The following is a 24,459-nucleotide window of genomic DNA, read 5'->3' as shown; positions in this document are numbered from 1 at the left end:
CGTCACATTATTCAAGCGACGGTGGGTGAATGAGAATGAACTTGCTTATTACAGGAGACCCACCGTTCAAGCCCAACATCGAGAAATCATAAGAGATCTGATCAAATCAGCAAATATTCCCCGCCGAACGAAAATCCCTATTCCAAGGGTGGGAGTTCGAGGAGTATACCCTGAAGTATGCTTCCCAATCTACAAATATGCCCATGTCAAGTGGGCACTTGGCTAATTCCCATCCACCCTTGGAAAATACGACGACTGAAACAACTGAAACAAACAGCCAAGGAAGACAGCTAAGACAACGCCAGAGCTTCTCATAATTACAAATAATATGTAAATTATAAATAATATTTATTTGTTTTTAACGTAACGAGAACTGAAGTTGTCTTCATTCAGGATTTTTATAAACATGATATAATAATATGATTTATGATTTAAATATAATATATGATTTATGATTTAAATATAATATATGATTTATGATTTACATATAATATATGATTTAACATGATTTATAAAATCATGTATTATTAGTGATATAAGATACAATATAAATTGTATCTTTATTTGAATATAAATAACATTATTAAATTTTATTGTATATATACCAGAAATATTATTTTCCAATTGGATGCAATAATTTTTACACAATAAAATCACCAAGATAGTAAGAGTGACTCTTCCCTTTATAATACATATTCATATATAACTGGAACCTTTTACACTTATAATCTGAAATATTTCCCAATTATAACATAACTTAACTACTTAAAACTCACTTCTAATTATGTACCGCGAGGAGGATTTTTAGCTTTTAAATCTAACTAAAAATTAATACTTAAATGTAGGTATTTTGAGGCTTATTCTTAAAATATGAATTATAAGTTTAATATTGCTGCCATATCTGTGAGGTCACCGCGAGGATTGAGTAACAACTATTTTCTTTGGCCTTGTAAGTGAGATAATATCTAACACATCATATATTAATCAAATCAATATATTCAGTTCTGATTCGAATAAAACAGCCCAACTCCCAATTTTATAACGATTAGTTCTCACATGAACGGCAGCGTGCGTGCGGGGCCATATTGGATTGGCCGGCCAAGAGAACTTGACGGTTTGGCCGGCCATGAGAACTTGACGGTTTGGCTGGCCAAGAGAACGTGGCGGTTTGGACGGCCATCAGAACTTGTCCCTCGACACGAGGATTCCTGATTATGAGTCAATAATGAACCCAACTAAAATACTATAAAGTAGAAGTAATCATATTGGACTCCTTTTTTTCAAAGAAAGATTAATTTCAAAGTTTAGGGATGATATAAGTACAATTTCTCTGATCATGGAAGTTCATATGATGATGATTACATCCTTAAATGTAGGTATGGATTTCTTTTGTTTTTAAAAGAAATGAAATAATTTTGATCTTTAGTCAAGAACTCCAGGCACTATGCCCCACCCCCCACCACCTGGACTCTGCCTTGGATTACCTATCAGGGCTCTGATTTGGATTTCCCTGCAAGAATTCTGCCTTGGATTCCCTACCTGGACAAGGATACTTGAACTATTACTGTCGAACTAAAAACAACAGTCAGTTAATAATGCGCATAAATTTTAAACAGCAAAACTTTTTATGAAGAAGCAAGAGATCAGACAAATATATGAATTTCCCCTACCCCCCTTCCCTCAATCTCAATTCTGATAGTTATGTGATACAATATGTAGTTTTGTGCGGTTACTGAGCACTAAAATACAAAACAAAATACGATTTGTTCATCAAAATACAAAAATATGAAGTCTTCCCAACACATAAATCCGGCCTGTTGACTAAACACATATCTTTTTCCTTAACTTTTCGTCGGCCTGTGATGGCTGCTGTGATGCTTTTCTCGTTGCCTAAAATCCCGTCGGTACTTTGCAAGTTTTGGGCGGGTTCTTTGTGTGCGGATGAACGCCCACAAAGACTTTTAACCCCACCAGGAGGTAGAAGGGGGTCCTGTGTGGGACCCGCACTCTCGCCATGCGCCTCAGGGATCATATACCATCCTGTTGGGTTTCCCTGTACTTGTGTTTCGTGCGGGCCAGCCCCGGACGTGTTTCAGGTGCAGCCTCCCGGGGCTACGGGGTGTGAGGCACGCCGGGTCAACCCTGTTGTCGGCGTTTTCGGCCCCGGACCCGTTTCCTGGTGCTGGCATGTGTGTTGATTCCCTGCCGTCTGTTGCCCCAGTGTCGGATCCTGCAGCTCGCCTGGGTGGTGGTGTGGGGGTTGGTGCAGCTCAGCCCACGCCGTCGGCTTTCCCGTCTCAGCCGCCCCTGCCTGCTACTTCTCTGAATACGGTGTCTCCTGTCGCTCTGGCTGTCCACGAGGAGCTGTCTCGTGCCGTGTGTGGCCCCCGGTTGTGGAAGCTGCGGTTCTCAGGGGTAAAGCGTGCCCGCCATAGGGTTCTGTTGTGGTGCAGGAAGATGGAAATGTTGGTGGGAGTGATAGCTCAGACGACCGGCAGCCTGTCTCAAAGCGATCGAGGCGGGCTAGGAGTGTGTCTCCTCCCCGATGTGCCTACGCCATAGGCGGTGGACGCCTGTACCAGGAAGGTGTTAATGTGTGCCGACAGCTGTAGTATACAGAGCATGTATCTCTTGGACCTGTAGCAAAGAACTTGTAGCTACTATATCGTCTGGCTTCACTTTATATGCAGTAAATAATCCCCGCTCAATGCACACGAAATAACCATGAAATTGGTATTTGGTTGGCTTCATGTTGTTAATTCGATTGTAATTATTGTCTAAATCTCCCGTCCATTTCTATCGATATAGGGCATACCCACTAAGTTTTTTTTTTTATGTACAAAAAAAAACACTATCGAGCTATTACACAAAACAAAGGAAATATATTCATATATTTTAAGACAAAAATAAAACACATTTGCCTCTATGCTGCAACATGACGACAATTACAGAAAACGATTTTTTTAAATTAAAATAGTTTTCATTGTGAGGAAAAAAAAACTATTGTTCAAGTTGCCGCTGACCCTCATTCCCCCCCCCCCCACCCTCCTTCTTCCCATTCATACTTTCCCTCCCTTTTGCCCCCCCCCCCTCTCTCTCTCTCCCTTCCTTGTACAATCACATCCCATCCCTCCTACTCCCCCTCATCGAGAAAATTTACCCCCTCCCTCAACAACCCCATTCAACTCGTCCCATCACCTCATGAATCTCATTTTTAGCAGAATTGCAGCCAAGAAAGCAATATTCAAGTAGTAGCACTAAATTATACATGTAGTTTCAATATCACTAGTTAGTAACCTCAGTTGAGTTGTTTCGTAACCTTAATTGGGAGATTTAGTTAGTAGCTTTAACTAATAACGATATTTTATAGCTTTGATATTTTGTAACTGATCAATTACAAGGTGGGTTAAGAACCATATCCTAGATAACCGACTGCCCAGGCGAAAGACGGTGGTTAAAGCCAGCCAGATTGGTGAGTAAACAGATCCGTGGAGATTCGCAGTCCCCATGGGGAAGTGGTAACACACTTGCTTGGCATATCGGAAGCGCTTTGACCTTGGTTCGTATCCTGGCCGGGGGAGAATTTACTGGGTGCCAATCCTTAACTGTAGCCTTTGTTCATCCAGTAGTGTATAGGTACCTACAGTCGGAGTGAGAATGGTCCAGAACGGACCAAAACGTTGTCGTCCCTTCACTTTCTAGTGTGTGGCTTGGTCAACATATTTCATCCACGTTATTGTGACTCCTCGTCTCTGTTGGAAAATCCGACACCATTTAATAATATCATACAGACAGATAATATTGCTGTGTTGTATAAAAAGTTACCCATAGAAAATGAAACTTCTAGTGGAATTTCCGTCTATAGAAAACGGGATATCATTACCACATACTATTATAAATTCACCAACTATTATGGTGGGAATTATTCTTAAATACATTAGTCTTTGGACTTTACCATCATAAAAACATCTCATATATATTAACTTAATTATCAAAATTAAAATAGAGTAAATGTGACCCTTCTATCACTTACTGTCATCTGGACAATGTAGGCCAGTAGCGTCAGTTGTGAGGGAGTGGTCAGCCATTGTTATTGTACTTAGACCAGAGGCATGGGAGCAATTCGGCTCCTGTTAATTTTACTTGGACGAAGTGTTATGGAAACCAAAGGTGTACCATCATCAACACGCTGTCAACAAATACAAGTTAAGTGTTCTGCCGAAACCCATTTATCTATCATTTGTGGCTATTAATGTCATTAGATAGGATGGGCCGGTTAGAATACGAGATCGCCTCATACTAAAGGTAATTAAGCCTAGGTCTTAATGGTTCCTTGTACAGTGGTTTCTCTGATATAGCTGTCATATATTAGGATTCTGGCTTCATAGCTAGCGCCCTTTTGACAGGTCAAGACAAGGAAGCATGCTTTGTGTGCCAGTTACTGGGTGATGGAAGCTACCTCTAAGAGGATAATTCGGTGTCTACATCCTGGTTATACCTGGTGGACTAAGGCCTGCTGTACAATAAGATAAGGAACCTCTTCAATGTTTAACAATATGTGTAGTTAATACTGTAGTTTGATTGGCTGCATATATATAAATTCAATATAAACCCCCCCCTAATGTGTAGAGGATCGATTTGTGAGATTATTGCAGAAATACAGTCCACTTATCATCATACAAATTGCTATCGAAGTATGCAAATTAACATAAATATAAATTCTATATAAATTCATGTAAATTAAATAAATATAAATCTCACAGGTTGGTTTGCGCAGTCTCCATATGGGTACTAGTTGGCATCAATCAGTCTCGAGACTATGGAGTTGCGCTCTGGTTGTCAGTCTGGAGTGGCCTCACCAGAGCTCAAAGCCAGGGTAGGTTGATTCGGGGGAGAAGCTGTTACCCAGGCAGCAGGTCTCCCCTCTCCACGGGGCTGAAAGTACCTAGTTGTTAAACTATATAACGGGTCGTTTTCCGGGGAAAATTAAGATTAAGGACATGCCCGAAACGCTATACGTGCTAGTGGCTGTAAAAGAATGTAACAACTCTTGTATATATATAAAAGATAAAAGGAAGAGAGAGACAGATACAGCCAGAACAAGCAGTGAAGGAGTATCTAAAATCAATGCTTGCACCTGGTCTCCTCCCACTTGAGTGAATGGGTCTTCGGCGGCTCCAGAAATCACTCGTCAGGACATTCTCCTTTTAGATAAAATACAAAGAAACACATCACAAAAACCTATTTACCTTTTTGTTGCTAAACCAAAACACAAAAATTGCGCTGTGCACAAAAGCACAGATAAGAACACAGGCACGCCCACTCGGACGAAAAGTGCGCAAAGAAAGCACTTATATCATTCAACGATCACTCGTGGCAAGTGATGTGTTGCATGAAATGCAAGATGAGTGCTGGGTCATAAGGCCGGATATAAGGTAATGAAAATAGGTGCTGGGTCATGAGGCCGGATATAAGGTAATGAAAATGGGTGCTGGAGCAGAAGGCCGGATACAAAGTAATAAAAAGGGCGGAAAGGAAAGACCGTGTCCGGATATAAGGACACTGGATATAAATATATATCTGTAAGAGAAGACGAATTCAACAGTCAAACTCATTGGGAGGTTTCTGCCAACAGCACCCAAACATATCCCACACGCCACACATATACCGAGTTCAATCAGCGGAATATGAAAGGTTAGACAATATAAGCAGGCTATACTGCCTTCAGGAATCTGAACTGTAATCGAACGCAATCCTTATCTAATGAAGCAGACAAGTATACCACATGGTATAACCCAAAAAAAAGAGTCCACCAACCAAAAAAGTAAACCACATAAAATAACCAATAAAGAGTACACTACATTGTAAAATACAAATAAATAGTAAACCACAAGGTATACTACAATGGGAGATATAAGCATCGCTCAGTATACATGCCAACTGATAACGGTACTCTGCACTACCCAGAATGTCACAATATTACCTTCACAAACAGACGTTAACTAAGAGATTTTATGATCAAATGTCGTCACTCTTTGTAGGGGGAAGAAAAGCTATTTGAATTATCAAGGTTTCTCAAGGCCTTGACATTTTCCAGAATACAACCCACAACAGTCGCCTGACTCCCGCGTATTCACTACGAGGGGGGGGAGCAAAAGCATTGGTGGTTTCAGAACCACCGCCAGACTGTCAATCAAAGACCGCATACAGTGATCGCTTCAGAAAAACCTTCAATATAGAACAAGTACATGGATGGATAATCTGGTCTAGATTCTAGAGAAAGTGGACTTGAAATGGACCATTAAAAACAATGGGGAAGATAGACCATATAAACACTTTTGGCAGCCTCCTCCATGGAAAAGAGTCGAGTCTAAAGATAATCATTGAATGATTACCAGTTAAAAAATCAGCATGTGACTCACAGAGGCTCAAAGTAGTCATAGAGCAACAAATGGAAACCATCTCAAGACCTACAACGACTCACATCTTCACAGACGGATCAGTTGATCAAGAAAGAGGTTCTGCTGAGGCAGCAGTTTACACTACCATCCATAAAGCTTACTGGAGCATTTATAGTGGGTGCTCAACATTACAAACAGAATTATATGCCGTGAAGGAGGCCGACAATTGAGAATAATTTACATGATGTTATCATTCATACCAACTCTAAATCTTCGCTCCAGGCATTGTTATCCAGTCAGCACAGAGATAATTTTCGATTCACAGAAATCCAACATATAGGAAAAGAGACCCATAATCTAGGGCTGTCAATCACCCTAAATTGGATACGAAGTCACATTGGCATAGATGGTAATGAAAAGGCAGACTCACTAGCAAAAACTGCCACTGCTCTACCTGTTGTACAGGTTCAAATACCTCCAAGTTTTTCACAGATGAAAGAGCAAATAAAGAAGAAAATACTCTCAACTATCAAAAGTCGCCACAGAGCCAAAGTAGCGGAAGGAAGATCCACTGCGATATGATACGAACAAGCCACTAGTTACTCCTCTTTCAAGCCTGGCAAAAAGATATCCAGAGACATTACAGTAGCCATACACAGACTCAGACTTGGTTACCAATGCTGCTGAGAGGTAATGAACACAATAGTTAAAAGGTGTCATATCTCTGGAACAGAAGCAGAGGCGCCACTATTGCACTACTTATTGGAATGTGAAGCTACTGAACCCCTACGCATCAAACTCAACATTAATCCAACGACGCCAGCTACATTAGATGCACATTCCACCGCGACTACAATGATTAGAAAAGCCATTGAGGAATGGGACTCACTAGTGAGCATTTTGCATCTACATCCGCCACCAAGATAATGTTATTAAAACAAGACTAAAACCAGTGCACTAAAACAGAAGCGAAAAATAAACTGGAAAAACGGAGGAATCCCCACCTCTATTTGAAACTTTGACCCAAATATCACAGTAACAAGGTTATCGCGAATAACCGAACTCAATTACGGGCTCACCATAGCCCGTGCTACATGAACACTTAGTTCTGAGTAGCTAAATTTAAAACAACAACAACGTGTAAGTTTCATTGCAGATGGCATCCGAAATGACTACCAGAACGGAACCTACCCACATCGCCAACTTGGACCTGTCAGGTAACGTGAAACACGACATGAAGGAACTGCAAGATTCTCTTTGGAGCGAAGGCAAGAAGCTCGACCAGACCCACACACAGCCTCGCTCCTGTGCCAGGTAAGTCCACTACGGGCTCACCAAAGCCCGTGCTACTTGGAACTTGTTCCGAGTAGCTGAATCTATAACAATAACAACAACAACAAGCTCGACCATGTTGCAGCCGACCCAGACTGATGAGAGAGTGTTAGGAGAATTGGTCAGTGGGAGTTTACAAAGTCATTAAAAGTTCAACAGATTATGTTATCCAAACTAAGCTGCTTGTTTATTAGCTTGTGAAAGAAACTATGTTAGGTTCTTGGATTTTAATATATTTGTTACGAACCCAACGACACTGTTGATGTATGGAGGAGCGACTTCAGCGCCATCTGTGAGTCTGCTCTCAAACCCCCATGGAATTAGACTCTACCTGGACAACGCCATCTATTGGGGGTGGCGTAGTAGGTGTAATTGGCTCAAGATTCCTGCCTTGAGAAACCAGTGAGGTGGTAGTGAGTGACCTCTGGTGATAAGGCAATTCAAGACCAGCGGCATCTGTAGTTACTACGAGCATAAATGTCAATGTCCAAAAGAGTAAGTGTTGCTTCCTAATGTCTCCCATACCTTAGAACTGATGACGTGTCTGTATGCACAGAGATGCCGTGGAGCAGCAGTGGTACTGTGGATGAAAGTCTACCTTGAGCAGCCTGAACTCGCCCAACTTAGTCCCGTCTGACAACTAAGTGAGCCGCCGCCGATCAGAAGTGTTGTTAATACTAGTGGAGTAGTGGTGGAAGAGTTCGTCATATCCAGGGACTGGCGAAGGGGAGAGACGACAGAGAGTAAAGTGCCTGTTGAGGAGCGTTGCTATCCCGTTGCTAGACCGTTGCTATCCTGTTGCTAGACCGTTGCTAGAGGCTTCTGCCAGGGGTGCGACACCTCTGTAGTTGTCCGTGAAGTGGGGCCCTAATCAGCGCGTGGCTGAGGTTCTCTACTGCAGAGTGGTTGTTGGGTAGAGAGGCACTTCGTGATAATGTTGGTAGGCTCGCGGGAATTTCCTGGTACTGTACCTAGTAAGGTCGGAAGCGGAGCCCGAACATTAACGAAGGCTACATTATATTCGCGTCATGAGTGCTCGGTCTCCTATATGAGAGCGGCACCTATATATATTTCCAAATAGAATAATAATTCCGTTTGTTTATTTATGGTGATGGGAATATATTCTGTGTTTAGCTCTGCTTCAATGCCCCCCCCCCCCCCATCCACCTTTTTAGGTTTATTACACTACTTAATACTCTTTGAAGGCCAGTACCGACTTGGGGTCGGATACTACCGTTTTGCCTTCACCGTCAAAGAACCCGGTTGCGACCCATAGTGGCCATAACATTACTGAATATAATAAAACTCGCAAGTGATTTATCTGCGATAAACTATGGAGGGACTACAATGGGATTTAACTCTCGTCCCTCAACACGTACTACCAGTTGAACTATCTCTTAATAGTTACTTGAAGTTTGGAAGGTACCAACATTAGCGACAGTATACATGTATCGGTAAAACTTTTAAAGATTAAAAAAAAATTCCTGAATTTGCATATACATAGGTTAAATAATAAATTAACATTTTTTATTTGTAATTTCACAGATGGAGTGAGGTTGATAAGCTTCTTGACAGACGAGGCTTGTTGCATTCATCATTCGTCAAAGGATTGAACAGTTCATGGTAAGTACAACCTCCTCTTACCTCTTAAATTGATCAATAAATGCAAACTAATCCTCCATAAATGAAGATTTAAAATTTTCAAAAATATTTGATTAATCCTCGTCAATTTCGTAGCACTTAATGTCTACCACAATCGGTCAAAAATTTAACTTCATTGCATCTATTAACCCTATCAGAAACGTTAAGAACATAAGAATAAAAGTAATTGCAGAAAGCCTATTGGCCCATACGAGACGGCTCTTGTTCACACCCACCTAATCTCATTCATAGATGTTTAACCTATGCTTCAAACAATAAAGGTACTCCTTGTATTGTAATGCAGTAATAAGCTCTGCACAACTTCAGAAATGTTACCGAGCTACTATTCTCTCTACACTATCACAATAACGTGATGCATCAAATGAACAAATCCACAAGATCCGTTATTAGGGTTCGAACCTACGTTTGGGATCCCAGACGTGCCTTCTCCCTGTAGAAACTGCGGGAGGCTTGTAAGGGCAGTTGCACCCTAAGTTGCAATATTTTTACCATGTTGTCGCATAAGGCTCGTCTGGGATCATCCCGGAGGTAAGTTCGAACCCTATTCACGTTTTTTTTTTTATGTATTCCTTCGCCTTTCTAGAGATTGTAATTCAGGCTGTCATTCTTCAAATGATTCTTAGATATTATTATTCGTGCACTGTATCCATATTAACGTGTTCCTTCTCTCCTCAGGAAAGTACAGAACCTGTAAGTAGTGTTAGATGGCCTGAGAAATTTCTACGAAAGTGTCTTCTATGTGAACGTTCTAAAGTCACCGAAGTTGTTTGACCTTGGGGGGGAGCTAGTTGACCTCCTGGACAATGGCTAAGATTGCAGAACTACAGTTTCAACTCCCGACGTCACCTTATTTAAGCGTAGATGAACTACCTGATGAACTCTTTAAAGAGACTGTGTTCTCTCGCAACATAAAGAAATCGTAAAAGATCTGATAAACTTTGCAAGAGATACACCGCCGAAAAAAATGTCAGTATCCCAAGGGTGGGTTTAAGGTGTATACTCCGAAGCTGTCGCATCTACGAACGTAAATGTCAAACAAACTCTTGGATAATACCCAGCATCCCTTGGATAAAACTATTACCCTGTTCCTATATTGAGGCTCGGATGACTGAAACTAAAACACAATCTAGACAAAGACGCAATCTAAGGCTAAAAAGCTTGTTGATTCCTCCCAGGAGAATGAAATAATTGAAACAAAGATGACCAAGATGACGACAAAGCTTCTAATTATAATTTATATGTAAATTATAATTAATTTGTTTTTAAAGTAACGCATTGTTAGTTCTTTGACAAGTACTAAGACTGAATTTGTCTCTAAAGTATTTTTATAAACATGTTACAAAAATTTTATCTTCATGTTATACAAATTGTATTTTATCATTAACTTTATAGTATATAAACCAGAAATCATTTTTTTTCTAATTGTGCAATTATGTTTATACAATAAAATCGGGTAGTAAGTGATGAAGACATTCATTTATAACTATCATTTTACTTGCAATGGGGAAATATTTCCAAATAATAACTTGATTAACTACTGAACTTGTTGGATCCTGCAGTCGGACACAAACCAGGGTTTTACACAACTCCTCTATGCACTCGAGCTATATCAAGAGGCCGAGCTAAAGCCTATGCCATCTAGCTATGTCAAAAAAGTGTCATCCTAATATATAACTCCTATTATAGGATTATTTGCTTTAAAATTAAATTTTTTCCAAATAGTTTGTGTAGCTCGGTTTTGATTCCCTCTGAGACTACATTTCAAATTGTCCCCAGCATAAATGGCTACTCCACCCCTTTTCGTCTGTGAAATGGTTTAAATCCATTTTTTTGATATTCGGCTAATGGTTCTCTATTTTTTCTACATTCATCAACGTTTCGGTAAGTTAAATATATTTTTCTATACAGACAAGAGCACTAGATTCCTTTTCTTAGACTTCCACTGTTAGTGTAATATACCCAAAGTTCGTTTCTTTATATACACGTTATATTGGGTGTTAACAGAATAAGAAAATAAGTTGAATTAACGTTCTAGTAAAGCCACTAGCACGCATAGTTTCGGGCAAGTCCTTTAATAGAAAAAAATTGATAAATTAACAGTAAATTGATGATAAAATGTTAGCAGGTCTTTAGGTAACTGCAGCGCAGTTACCTTTATTCTTACGTTATGTTTTTATAATGTTTCGCGGTAATTGGTTCCCCATATCAACAACCCTGTTACTGAACTAATGTTTACTTGGGCCTTGCCTATTAACATTACAAACACTCTTAAGACCTCGGTACTCTAACTCTATTTTTTTACATAACATAAGAACAAATGCAAATAGGCAGAAGGCCTATTGGCCCATACGAGGCGGCTCCAATTTATAACCACCCAATCTCTCATGTCCAACCCACGCTTGACACAATCGAGGGACACCACCTCCTCCACGTTACGCGGCAATTGGTTCCACAAATCAACAACTGTTACTGAACCAGTATTTACCCAAGTCTTTCCTAAATCTAAACTTATCCAATTTATACCCATTGTTTCGTGTTCTGTCTTGTGTTGAAACTTTTATTACCCCTATTAATATTTCCTTTATGTCCATTCATCCACTTGTAAACCTCTAGGTTCCACCTGAGCAGCCGTAGGGTGAAGACGTGTCGTCTGACCACTCAAGCAGTTTGGGGAGGTTGCAGTTTTCGCCAGCAGGGGGTGTGGGGGTCTCTTACCCTCCCTGACCAGTGCTGTTGCCTGCCTGGCTGCGTGCTGACGTGGCCGTTTTGACATGGGGGCCTGGCAATTCCTCCTGTTTTGCGGGTAAATTCCGTGGGTCTGGAATTCTTGTTTAAGGCTGGCTATCCGGCCACTGAGTTAGTTATGTGCGACATACTTCGTGTCCCGGTGAAAGCTGTGTATGGAGTTGAGCTTGTTACGGCCCACCGGGTGATTGTCAAGTTCCTGGGGGAGGAGGAGTATCGGGACTTCCTCCGGCGGAACGAAGGGCGTTCGTTGCGGTTGCCGGATGGCGCAGGCTCCGTTACGATCTCGGACCGAAATGGTGCCCTGACATATGTCAGTGTGCACGGTGCGCCCCTGGAGTTCCCTGAAGACCTTCTCCGGCGTTTCTTCGGGAGGTATGGTGCTGTCATCAGTGTGCGGGTGAACAAGCTTTCCTCGGGGAAGCATGCTGGGAAGCAGACGAACGTCCGTACCTTAGGTATGCGCCTGCTGTCGGATATCCCATCTTCTGTCCGGCTGCTGGGTTACTACGTTCGGGTGTACTATGCCCGGCAGCCGCGTACTTGTTTCTGGTGTGGCCAGTTAGGGCATCAGGCTGCCGGGTGCTCTGAGGCCCCTGCTTCACCTGTTAACTTATTCCGGGAAGAGGATTTCCCGCCGCTCCCTCAGGGCGTGGATTCCGGGGATGAGGAGAGGCAGGTCCCAGTCGCTGCTGCTGCGGCCCCCCCTGCGTCACCCGACATGCCCCCGGTGCTTGTCCCTCAGCCGAGTGCATCTGCGTCTTCCTCGACTCCTGCTGCTGCGCCTGGTCCTGCACCCTCGCCAGGTGTTGCGGCTGTGTTGGGTGTTGGGGGGGGGGGGGCTGCGGAGCGTCCTGTTGTGTGCGGCCCGGTTCCCCATGTGGTTGAGGCTGCTGCGGTGCTGCGACGGGCGTTGGTTCGCCCGGTTCGTGAGGCCCGTGGTTCTGGGTCCACCTCCGGCTGTGAGGATGTGCGGCCAGTGCCCAAGCGTTCTAGGCGCTCTTCTACTGCTTGGGCTGATGTGGAGGACTACAACGCGGGTGGAGCTTCGGGGGATGGTGTGGCGATTCCGGGTGCTTCGTGCTCTACGACGCTGGTGGTGGCTGATGTCCATGTGTCTGCTGTTGACGATGGTTGTGCGTCTGATTTACATCCTGTTCTTTCTCCTGCAGAAGGTTCTACGCAGTGGAAGGTGGTTGCTCCTACAGACGTGGATGGTGTGGGTCCTGGTGCGAGCCGAGGCATCAAGCTGGTGCTGAAGAAGGATGCCAAGCGTGGGGGGTCCCAGCAGGTACAACGTTCGGTGGTTGACGAGAAACCCTGTGAGGCAGCCGAGGAGGCTCCCAGTGCGCTGCCCATTGCCCGGCCTCATGGGAAGGAGCCTCTCCCTCTAATCTTGGCCTCCGGAGTGGCAAATGATGCTGACCATCCGTTGCGTTTTGACATTGATGACCGTGTGCGTCCTGTTCCGTGGTGCCCTTCTACCATCTGGATTCGTCGGGCTCGGTTAATGCCTGATCCTCGTACGCTCCAAAATGACCCTGCTTCGGAGGACCTTATGTTACTTTGGGAGGCGTATTGCATTCGATTCCCGGCGGAAGAGTCGCCGGACAAGCATGAGATCTTTTCGTAGTCTGTGTGCTTGCTGTGTGTTTGGTGTGTGCTTGAACCTGAGGTTTGTTTGAACTGTGTTGTACCTATTGTGAGCCCTTCAGGCTGGTCTTATGTTAGTTCTCTTGATCGTTGTTTTGTTGTATTTTTCATTTGTTTTTGTTGTCGGCCCTTCAGGCCGGTGTTTAGTGTCTTTGTATGGATGTGTATTGATTTGTTTTGTGCTGAAGTGTCTTGTTCTGTTTCTTGATGTACTCTGTTGTTTCATTCTCGGTCCTTCAGGCCAGTGCATGTATGTTGTTGTGTTTGTGCCTGTTTTGTTTTCAGGTGTGCGTGGTTTGCTTGTTTATTGTTATTGTTTATTTTGGCCTCGCCTTTTGTTTACGGGGCAGATGGCTTGGTGTGTGTTTTTTATTAATGTATTGTTTTTATATTTCGTTACCTGTTGTACGTGTTTGTTCTTTGTTTTGTTTGGACAGTATTGTGTTTGTCCTGTTATGTTTCATGCTATGCCTCTTGATGCATGTTTTGTTTTTCTGGAGGTGTTGTTTTGTGTTGTTACTGTAATTGCTAGTTTGCCATTGTATTCTGTTTTGTGCTTTGATGTATGCTGTATTTTTCATGTTTTTCTTGTGTAAGTGTTTTGTTGTGCTCTGCTGTCGGCCCTTCTGGCCGGTGGTCTATTGTTTTCCTTTCGGTTTTCTGTATTTTTGTTGTATTTAAATTGCATGCTTTGCATGTAAAAATAAAAAAAAAAAAAAAAAAACTTGTAAACCTCTATCATGTCACCCCTAACTCTTCGCCTTTCCAGTGAATGCAACTTAAGCTTTGTTAATCTTTCTTCATATGAAAAATTTCTAATTTGGGGAATTAACTTAGTCATCCTACGCTGGACACTTCAAGTGAATTTATATCCATTCTATAGTACTGCGACCAAAACTGAACTGCATAATCTAATTGGGGCCTAACCAGAGCAAGATATAGCTAAAGAACAACACCAGGTGTCTTGTTACTAACGCTGTGATTAATAATATAGAGTGTCCGATTTGCCTTATTACGAACATTCATGCATTGATCCTTTTGTTTTAAATTCTTATTAATCATAACTCCCAGACCCCTTTCGCAATCTCAACACCATCTAGCTCATATCTTGTAACACTATCATCATTACCTAGCCTCAGAACTTGACATTTATCAGCATTAAACTGTATTTGCCAATCCTTTGACCATTTCAAAACCCTATCTAGATGAACTTGAAGTGATAGTGAGTCACACTCCGAATTAATTTCCCTACCGATTTTCGTATCAACGGCAAATTTGCAAATGTTGCTACTGAAACCTGAATCTAAATCATTTATATATATTATAAACAAAAGAAGTCCCAGGACAGAGCCTTGAGGCACTCCATTTACAACATTTTCCCACTTTGACTTGACTCCATTTATACTAACTGTTTCCTTTGGTATAGCCATGCCCTAATCCAGCTTATTATAGCACCCCCAATACCATGAGCCTCTATCTTTTTAATGAGTCTTTCATGTGGCACTAAGTCAAGGTACACAACATCACGATCCTTACCACTATCAACTGCCTCAACTATGCTAGAATAAAAAGATAACAAATTTGTTAAACATGAACGGCCATTTATAAAACCATGTTCCGACTTAATTATTAATTTATGTTTTCAAGATGAACGCGAATTTTATTTGCAATTATAGATTCGAGTAACTTTCCCGCAATAGACGTTAGGCAAATTGGTCGATTGTTAGTCGCAAGTGATCTATCTCCTTTCTTAAAAACTGGTATCACATTAGCAACTTTCCATAACTCTGGCACTCTGCCTGACTCTATTGAATTATTAAATATGGTAGACAGTGGGTCGCAAAGCTCCTCTTTGCATTCTTTAAGCACCCTGGCAAACACTTCATCCGGCCCTGGGGATTTGTTTGGTTGGAATTTTACTATTTGTTTAAGAACATCCTCCCTGGTAACTGCTAAACTCGTCAACTTGTCCTCGTCCCCACCCACATAGACTTGTTCGGCTGAAGGCATATTGTTAGGTTCCTCTTTAGTAAATACAGATACAAAATATTTATTAAAAATACTACTCATCTCTTCATCACTATCTGTTATTTGACCTGTCTCAGTTTTTAATGGACCTATTCTTTCCCTAATCTTTGTTCGGTAAAATTGGAAAAACCCTTTAGGATTTGATTTTGCTTGCTTTGCTATGCGAACTTCATAGTTTCTTTTTGCTTTCTTTATCTCTCTTTTATTATTTCTGTACGAATTCCTGGTCTAAACAGATTTCCCCATTCTTAATCCTTTTGCACCATGCTCTCTTTTTACCTAAAAGGTTCTTCAGATCCTTTGTTATCCACTTTGGATCATTAGTATTCGATCTATTCATTTTATATGGTATACTACATTCCTGGGCTTCGCTTAGAATATTTTTAAATAGGTTATATTTTGAATCCACATGGAAAAATCCTTTTACGTCAACTATCTCTGGGCTAACGTCTAGCTCCAATACCGGCCCACACCCCATACCCAAGACTTTCCAATATATTTGTCCCCAAAAAATTCTTAGGCTATGGAAATCAGCTTTTCGAAAATCAGGCACTTTAACAGAATTTTCTCCTACAGATCTATTCCATTGAATGCTAAATCTGATTTCTTTATGATCACTGTTCCCTAGCTCACTCCCTATTTCGATGTCCTTAATTTGTGTTTCCCTGTTAGTTAACACTATTGAAACTGGATTAACACTATTGAAACTTAACACTATTTCCTGAATTGAAACAGGAATTTCCTCAAGTACTTTCGTATATTAATACATCTTCAGAAGGACATTATAATGTATGTCTAATGAGACGTGTCATGACTAGAACGAGTTGAATCATTGTATGATGGACGTAAAATGAATAGTACTACATTCGTCGAAGAAAGTTTGTTTGGATGCTCCGAGACAACACTTATTTTAGGGGGGAGGAGTGCAGGCGTTGAGTCACAATAACGTCGCTAAAGTATGTTGACCAAACCATACACTAAACGGTGAAGGGACGACGACGTTTCGGTCTGTCGTCCGAAACGTCGTCGTCCCTTCACCTTCTGGGGGGGGGGGAGGAGTGTTACGTAAAGTTCCGTATTGCGTCGCATCGGAATAGAATTGGTGGTATTAAGTGTAATATTTTTCTTGCTCAATGGTGCAGGGAGAACGACGTTAACAACCTTGCAGGGTTGTTAACGACCAGCGATCGTTAACGATCGTCCGGTGGCGGGAATTCTGATGGCCAATCAGAATCACCGGGCGAGGCAATGAGTACCTGCCGGAATGTGGGCTAAAGCCAGTACTCTACTCACACCCACCATTCGATATGTCGTAGGTGTGTGTGTGGCCAGCCTTCTGTAACAATTACGACGAGGCGATCTTAATCTTTCGAAATACCAGTGGAAGATGGTTTGGTTAACGCCGTAGAGAATTTCAGAAATCGGCATCAGGATAGTAATGAAATTGAACCACCCAAGTAGGTAGAACAAGTTCTACAGACGTTTCGGGGGTATATATATATATATATATATATATATATATATATATATATATATATATATATATATTTATATATATTATATATATATTCCGTCTTCGACGGAATATGTTTAGTTGGCTGAAGGAGCCTCAAACTGCTTTACTGTTTCATAGTAGATATGTTTAATGTTTTTAGTCTAGAGAAGTAAATGTCTCGGAAGAGTAAAATTGACGGAGGAGTAGCGCGACTCTCATTGTTAATCTTACAGTATATGTAACTGTACATCTAACGTAGTGGCAATAATTAGATAATATATATATCTACACATAAGATACCCTCGTATTTGGGTAATATGAATAAAAGTATCCATGACAGTTGGATCCCAATGTTCGTAATAAGGCAAATAAGACGCTGGTATTTATTAATCAAAGTGTTAGTCACAAGACAACTGGTGTTCTTAAGCTGTATATTTCTCTGGTTAGGCCCCATTTATATTGTGCACTTCGGTTTTAGTCCCCGTACTATAGAATGGATATAAACTCGCTCCTACGTGTTCAGTGTAGGATGGCAAAGTAAATTCCCCAAATTGGAGATCTTTCAGATTAAAATAATTTAATATAAAGCTTAAATTGCAGCCTCTGGAAAGTTGAAGTTAGGGGGTGGGGGGTTGACATGAGGTTTAATTGGGAAAAATGGTCATATAAGGAATATATTAAGAGTATGAAACAGACAGAACGCAAAACAATGGGTTTAAGTTGGAAAATTTTTAGATTTAGGAAAGACACGGGTAAATACTAATTAACAGGGTTGATTTATGGAACAAATTACAGCCTAACATGGAAGTTTGGGGGGGGGGGGGGCTCCCTTCTTTGTGTCCAACATGGGTTGGACATGAATTGGAATCTTGCGAATAAGGTGCTTCGTACGGGCCAATTGGCCTTCTGCCATTGTCTTTTATTCTTACGTTCTTAAGAAATGTCCTCCCATGTCTTCTTCCGCGCTCTAAGATTCAAGGCTCGATTCTGATATTTTCTTTATAATCATTCTCTGGCCTTGTTTACCTTTCACATTTTTATCTACTTTGCTTATTATCAAGCTAAAAGATATCTTTTTCATCCTGCTACCAACACTAGTTGCACTGGGCTTTGCCTTTCCTTCATATCTGGACTTAAACTGTTACCAATACCTTTCGTCCTCCTGACATAAAGTTCGCCTAACACTTTTTTCGTAGCAATCTAGTTCAGTCTGCTGATGAAATGAGACTTGAACAAAAGTGTTGTCTGCAGACGCAAACAATGCTCTCTTCTGAATCGCCTTAAGTTTTGGCTTTGTTGCTGTTGACTTTTCCCTGTAACAGTATATACTAAAATGTTCTAAATTTTCTAACATGACTTAACATAAGCCTACCCTTTTTATCTAGTTTTCTCTAACTTTCTTATTCCTATAATTTCCCCCTTTATTACACCTTGCCTTCCGTACCTGTTGCCTTGCTTTTTCTTCCAAGATTTCCTTCGCTGCTTGCCTATAAATTGAAGATGGTTATTTTTCAATTTGGATCGCATCCAAAATGTCTAACTGGAAAGCTAGTGAAGATGAGTTATCGACATGAGACTGGTCCAGGACGACATAGACTAGAGAATAAGAACAAAGGTAACTGCAGAAGGCCTAGTGGCCCATACGCGGCAGCTCCTATCTATAACCACCCAATCCCACTCTTATAAATGTCCAACCCGCGCTTGAAACAATCGAGGGACCCCACCACGTTACGCGGTAATTGGTTCCACATATCAACAACCCTGTTACCGAACCAGTATTTACCCAAGTCTTTCCTAAATCTAAACTTTTCCGTTTTATACCCATTGTTTCGTGTTCTGTCTTGAGTTGATACTTTTAATACCCTATTAATATCCCCTTTTGTTAAGTCCATTCATCAGCTTGTAAGCTTCTATATATTAAGTTATATATTAAATCTACATAAAATCCCTTTTTGTCACTTATTGCTGGGTTCATGTCTCGCTCAAAGACCGGCAAACACCCCATACCCAAGACTTTCCAATCTATTTGACCCAAAAACTTTCTTTGGCTATTAAAATCCGCTTTTTGAAAATCAGGCACCATAACAGAAATTTCTTACAGGTCTGTTCCATTCTATGCAAAATCTGATTTCTTTGTGATCACTGTTCCCTAGCTCACCACCTATTTCGAAGTCATTAATTTGTTTCGCTGTTGCTTAACACAAAATCTAAAATTATTTTCCTGAGTTGGTTCCTTAATGTGTTGTGTAAGAAAGCAATCTTCAATTAATTCTAGGAAATCTTCTGCTTCACTATTCCCCGATTTGTTCAACCAGTTTATTAAACTAAAATTAGTCGCCCATGACATAAATACTGTTAGATCTAGATGCTTTAGATATTTCATCCCATAGATGCTTTGCTTCTATTCCGTCTACATTTGGTGGCCTATATATCTCCTTTTATAATATTATTTGCTTTTTCGTTTAATTCTATCCAAATAGTTTGTGGCTCGGTTTTGATTCCCTCTTTGAGACATTTCTAATTGTCCCTAACATGTATGGCTACTCCCCCTCGTCTAATATATCGATCTGTGTGAAATGGTTTAAATCCATTTATTTGATATTAGGCTAATAGTTCTCTATTTTCTACATTCATCCACGTTTCGGCAAGTGCAATTATAACTTTTTTTTCTGTGCAGACAAGAGCATTTAATTCGTTATTTTTATTTCTTTGACTTCTACTGTTAGTGTAATATACCCTAAGTGAATTGTTATTTTGAGGCCCTTTTCTTTCCCTGATCATTTCGCCAATTCCTTTCTCCCACAAACCCATACTTTCATTACCTTCTCCTCCAAATAAATTCCCGTACCACTATCTACTAACAGTTTAAACCCGAACACCTCTAACCACTGGTTCCATCGAGCTCGCAACAACCCCAGCCCTCCATAGATGCACCCCATCACGAGCATACATTTCATTTCTTCCATACAAGTGTTCCCATTTGTCTATGAAAGATTGCATTTGATTTGAAATCTTTCCAGCCGGCAATTGACACAAAGTGCCCTCGATATCCATTAATTTCCCACTCCCTTTCTTGGAAGAATGCCACATATGATCGGGATTCCTCCCTTGCTCCTAACTAATTCAATGGCTATCCTGAATCTGTTGGTTCCTCACTCCTAACTTGACCAACATCATTACCCCCCTGCATTTTTTGTATACAATAAAATTAATTTTTTATATACATACATTATTTTATATACATATATAAAAATATATTTTTATTATATACAATAACCAGATACAAATCATATATGTAAATCATATATTTAAATCATAAATCATATTATATCGTGTTTATAAAAATACCGAATTAAAAAAAACATTTTATTTACATGTAATTTGTAATTATGATAAGCTCTGGCGTCGTCTTGACTGTCCTCCTTCTGTTTCAGTCGTCGTCTGAGAAATCAACAAACTTTGTCGTCGTCTTAAACCATTTCTCTCTCGTCTAAATGGCCTTTGTCAGGTTCATTCATCCGAGCCACAATATACGAATACACAGTAGTGGTATTTTCCAAGGTTGGCTGGGAATTGGCAAAGTGCCCACTTGACATAGGCTTATTTGTAGATTGGGAAGCATACTTCAGGGTATACTCCTTGAACCCCACCCTTGGAATAGAGATTTTCGTTCGGCGGGAAATATTTGCAGATTTGATCAGATCTCTTATGATTTCTCGATGTTGGGTTTGAACGGTGGGTCTCTTGTAATAAGAAAGTTCATTCTCATTCACCCGCCGTCGTTTGAATGTGACGTGGGGCTCAAAACTGTAATTCTGTAGGCGTAGACCTTGCTTGTCCAGTAGGGCAATAATCTCCCGCCGCAGATCGAAAAGATTGTGACTATTGAATCTTTACGAAGATGACACTTGTCAAAATTCCCTAAGCCATCTAACACGACGCTGGCTGTTTGTTTCAGTTATTTCAGTCGTCGTCTGTGAAATCAACAAACTTTGTCGTCGTCATAAACTACTTCTCTCTCGTCTCAATGGCGTTTGTCAGGTTCATTCATCTGAGCCACAATATACGAATACACAGTAGTGGTATTTTCCAAGGGTGGCTTGGAATTGGCCAATGCCTAGTGAATGGTCCAGGACGGACCGACACGTTTGTCCCTTCACCTTCTAGTGTGGTCTGGTCGACATACTCTAGCCACGTTGACTCGTCGCCTGCACACGACAGGAAGGAACTGAGATTCTCTCTGAGGAAAAGCCAAGAAGATGGAACATGTTGCAGCCGTTCCAGACTACAGGCACATCACCCTCGGCTACTTCTTACTAGACTGGTAAGGAGTTGGGACAGTGTTAATAGATGAGTAGTGAAGAAGAGTTAGAATTGGTCAGTGGGAAATTTGTCAAAGATCAACAGATTATCCTCCAAACTAAGCTGGGTTTCTTAAGCTCGTAGTGAAAGAAGCCACGTTAGGTTCTTGTATTTCTGTTCCTGCTTTTAAATAGTGATGTATATGCACTAAAATATGGAAGGACTGCAATGGGATTGAACTCTGGTCCCTAGACACGTACTATCAGTTGAACCATGACTAAAATACCTCTAGTATACTTACTCGAAGTTTGAAAGGTACAAACATTAGTGACTATATATGTATCGGTAAAACAATGTATATTTGTTTTAAAGAAAATCTGAATTTATATATATATAATATAATATATATATATATATATTATATATCAGGTTGAATATTAAATAACGTTCCTATTTCGTAATTTCACAGATGGAGGGGTAAATGAGCTTGACCAGACGGATGTTGCGTACATAATTCGTCAACTAATTGAAAAGTTCATGGTAAGTACAAAAACCTCTCTTATTAAATTCCTCGATAAATGCAAACTAAACCGCCATAACAAAGGAAAGATGTACAGGTTTCGTAAATGTTCGATTAATCCTCGTCCATTTCGTACCACTTAATGTCTCTGTCAAAAATTTAGCTTCATTGCATGTATTAACCCCATTAAAAAGTTAATATATGACTGAGCAATTGCAGAAAGCCTATTGGCCCATACGAGACGGCTCTTGTTTATATTCACCCAGTCTCGAACATATGTCTAACCTACGCTTGTAACAATCGATGTACCCCACTTGTATGTTACGCGGTAATTGGTTCCGCACAACTTCTACCATGTTACCGAACCAGTATCTGATTACACAGAAATCGCAATAGCGTGATGCATCAAATGAACAAATCCATAAGGGCCGTGATGAGGGTTCGAACCTTCTCCCTGTTGAAGCTGTGGGAGCCTTGTGAGGGCAGGTGCACTAAAAATGGCATTTTTTTTACCATGTCGTGGCGCAGTCGAATAAGATGCGTCAGAGATCAACCCAGTCGTAGGTTCGAACCCTACTGAGGGCCTTTTTTTCCTTGTAGATTTATTTATATATTCATTCTTCACCTTTCTAGAGAATGTAATTTAAGCTTTGTCATTCTTTAAATGATTTATATATTTAATTACTATTTGTGCACTGTATCCATATTAAAGTTTTCTTATCCTCAGATAAGTACACCGAAGCTCGACGTCTTAAAAGGCATGGGAAGTTTGGATAACAATGTCGTATGTGAAGGTTCAAAAGTCGCCGGAGCAGTTTGATCGGAGAAAGGAGCTAGTTGTCCTCCTGAACAAGAGGTCTACACTTTAAGATTTAACCCCCACGTCCTTATTTAAGTGACGCTGGGTAGATAAGGAACTTTGCTATTTCAAGACTCCCAAGGTTCTCTCACAACATAAAGCAATCACAAACGTGAAACTCTGCAGACATACCCCACCGAACCAATATCGGTGTCCCAAGGGTGAACTTCAAGGAGCATTTCTCTAAGAATGCTGTGGAATCTAATAACATGTCAACAGCCTGAATAATGACTAGCAACCTTTGGATAAAACTATTACCCTGTATTCCTATATTGAGGCTACAATGAATAAATAAAATCTAGACAACTGAAAAGACAACAAAGTTTGTAGATTCCTCCTAGGAAAAATGAAAAGATTAAAACGAACGGACAAACAGAATCTAGACAACCAAAAGACAAAGCTTCTCATAATAACAAATTATATGTTAATTATAATTTGTTCTTAAATTAACGAGTAATGGGTAGTTCGATGACCATTACTAAAACTGAATTCGTCTCTCTTCAGTATTTTTATAAACATGAATGTTATACAAATTGTATCTTTTATCATTAATAAATTGTATATATACCAGAAATCTTATTTTCCAATTGGGTGCAAAAAATGTTTACACAAATCATAAAGATATTAAAAGGGAAGAGTCACTCTTTACTAATACATATTCATTTGTAACTGGATCATTTTACACTTAAAATAGGAAATTTCCCAATTATAACTATTAACTATTTAAAACTTCCAATAATATACCATGATTTTTTAGCTTTTAAGCCTAACTACAAATTTATACTCAAATATAGGTATTTTGAATATTATTCAGGTTAAAATATGAATAAAGTTTAATATTATTGCAATACCTGTGACGTCACCGCAAGGATATAGTAAACTATTTTCTTAAGCCCTCTTGAGCGAGAATCTTGCACATCTTGTCTTCTCTAAATCCTGTACTAAAATCTTGGTTCTCACATGAATGGCAGCGTGCGTGTGGGGCCATAATGGTTTGGACGGCAAAGATAATTTGGCCATCCTAACGGGTTGAACGGCCAAGAGAACTTATCCCGCGACCCGAGGATTCCTGAATGAGTTGACAATAAACCCAATTGAAATGTTATAAAACACGACATGGAAAGATTAATTTTAAAGTTTAGGGATGACGTAAGTACAGTTTCTCTGAGCATGGAAGCCCTTATATGATTACATCTTTAAACTTGAGTATGTATTTCTTAAGCAACCTTTCGAAGAGTTACAAGAAAGTAATTATCAAAAGAAGGCACCAAACCGGGAAGGATATGTAGCACCATCAAATGCGCAAAATAATCAGAGGGCGCTAAATATCACAAAAGGATGCCAATACGAGAACAAAAACGCATAAGGCGAACGATATCAAAAGTATGTCGCCAAGAATTCTATTGAGGGACAGGTGACAGCGAGGGGCAGTCGGAAAGCAAGACACACGTTCGTCCTGGAA

The 24,459-nt window shown here is 40.5% G+C and overlaps 2 long non-coding RNA genes across 2 annotated transcripts; both read left to right on the top strand.

Moving 5' to 3' along the window:
* The first annotated feature begins 8,244 nt into the window (after positions 1–8,244).
* On the top strand, positions 8,245–10,859 carry LOC138368774 (uncharacterized). The gene is made up of 3 exons (XR_011229678.1): positions 8,245–8,377; positions 9,279–9,356; positions 10,071–10,859. It is a non-coding gene; the product is annotated as an uncharacterized lncRNA (long non-coding RNA).
* A 6,256-nt stretch (positions 10,860–17,115) lies between these two features.
* Positions 17,116–23,485, top strand: LOC123757035 (uncharacterized). Its single transcript, XR_011229744.1, has 4 exons — positions 17,116–17,278; positions 21,275–21,640; positions 22,088–22,158; positions 22,866–23,485. It is a non-coding gene; the product is annotated as an uncharacterized lncRNA (long non-coding RNA).
* Positions 23,486–24,459: the final 974 nt, after the last annotated feature.

This window comes from Procambarus clarkii, chromosome 26 (genome assembly GCF_040958095.1).
Source record: "Procambarus clarkii isolate CNS0578487 chromosome 26, FALCON_Pclarkii_2.0, whole genome shotgun sequence".
Classification (NCBI taxonomy): Eukaryota; Metazoa; Arthropoda; class Malacostraca; order Decapoda; family Cambaridae; genus Procambarus; species Procambarus clarkii.
The sequence above is the reverse complement of the archived record's forward strand: the minus strand, read 5'-3'. Positions and strand labels throughout refer to the sequence as shown.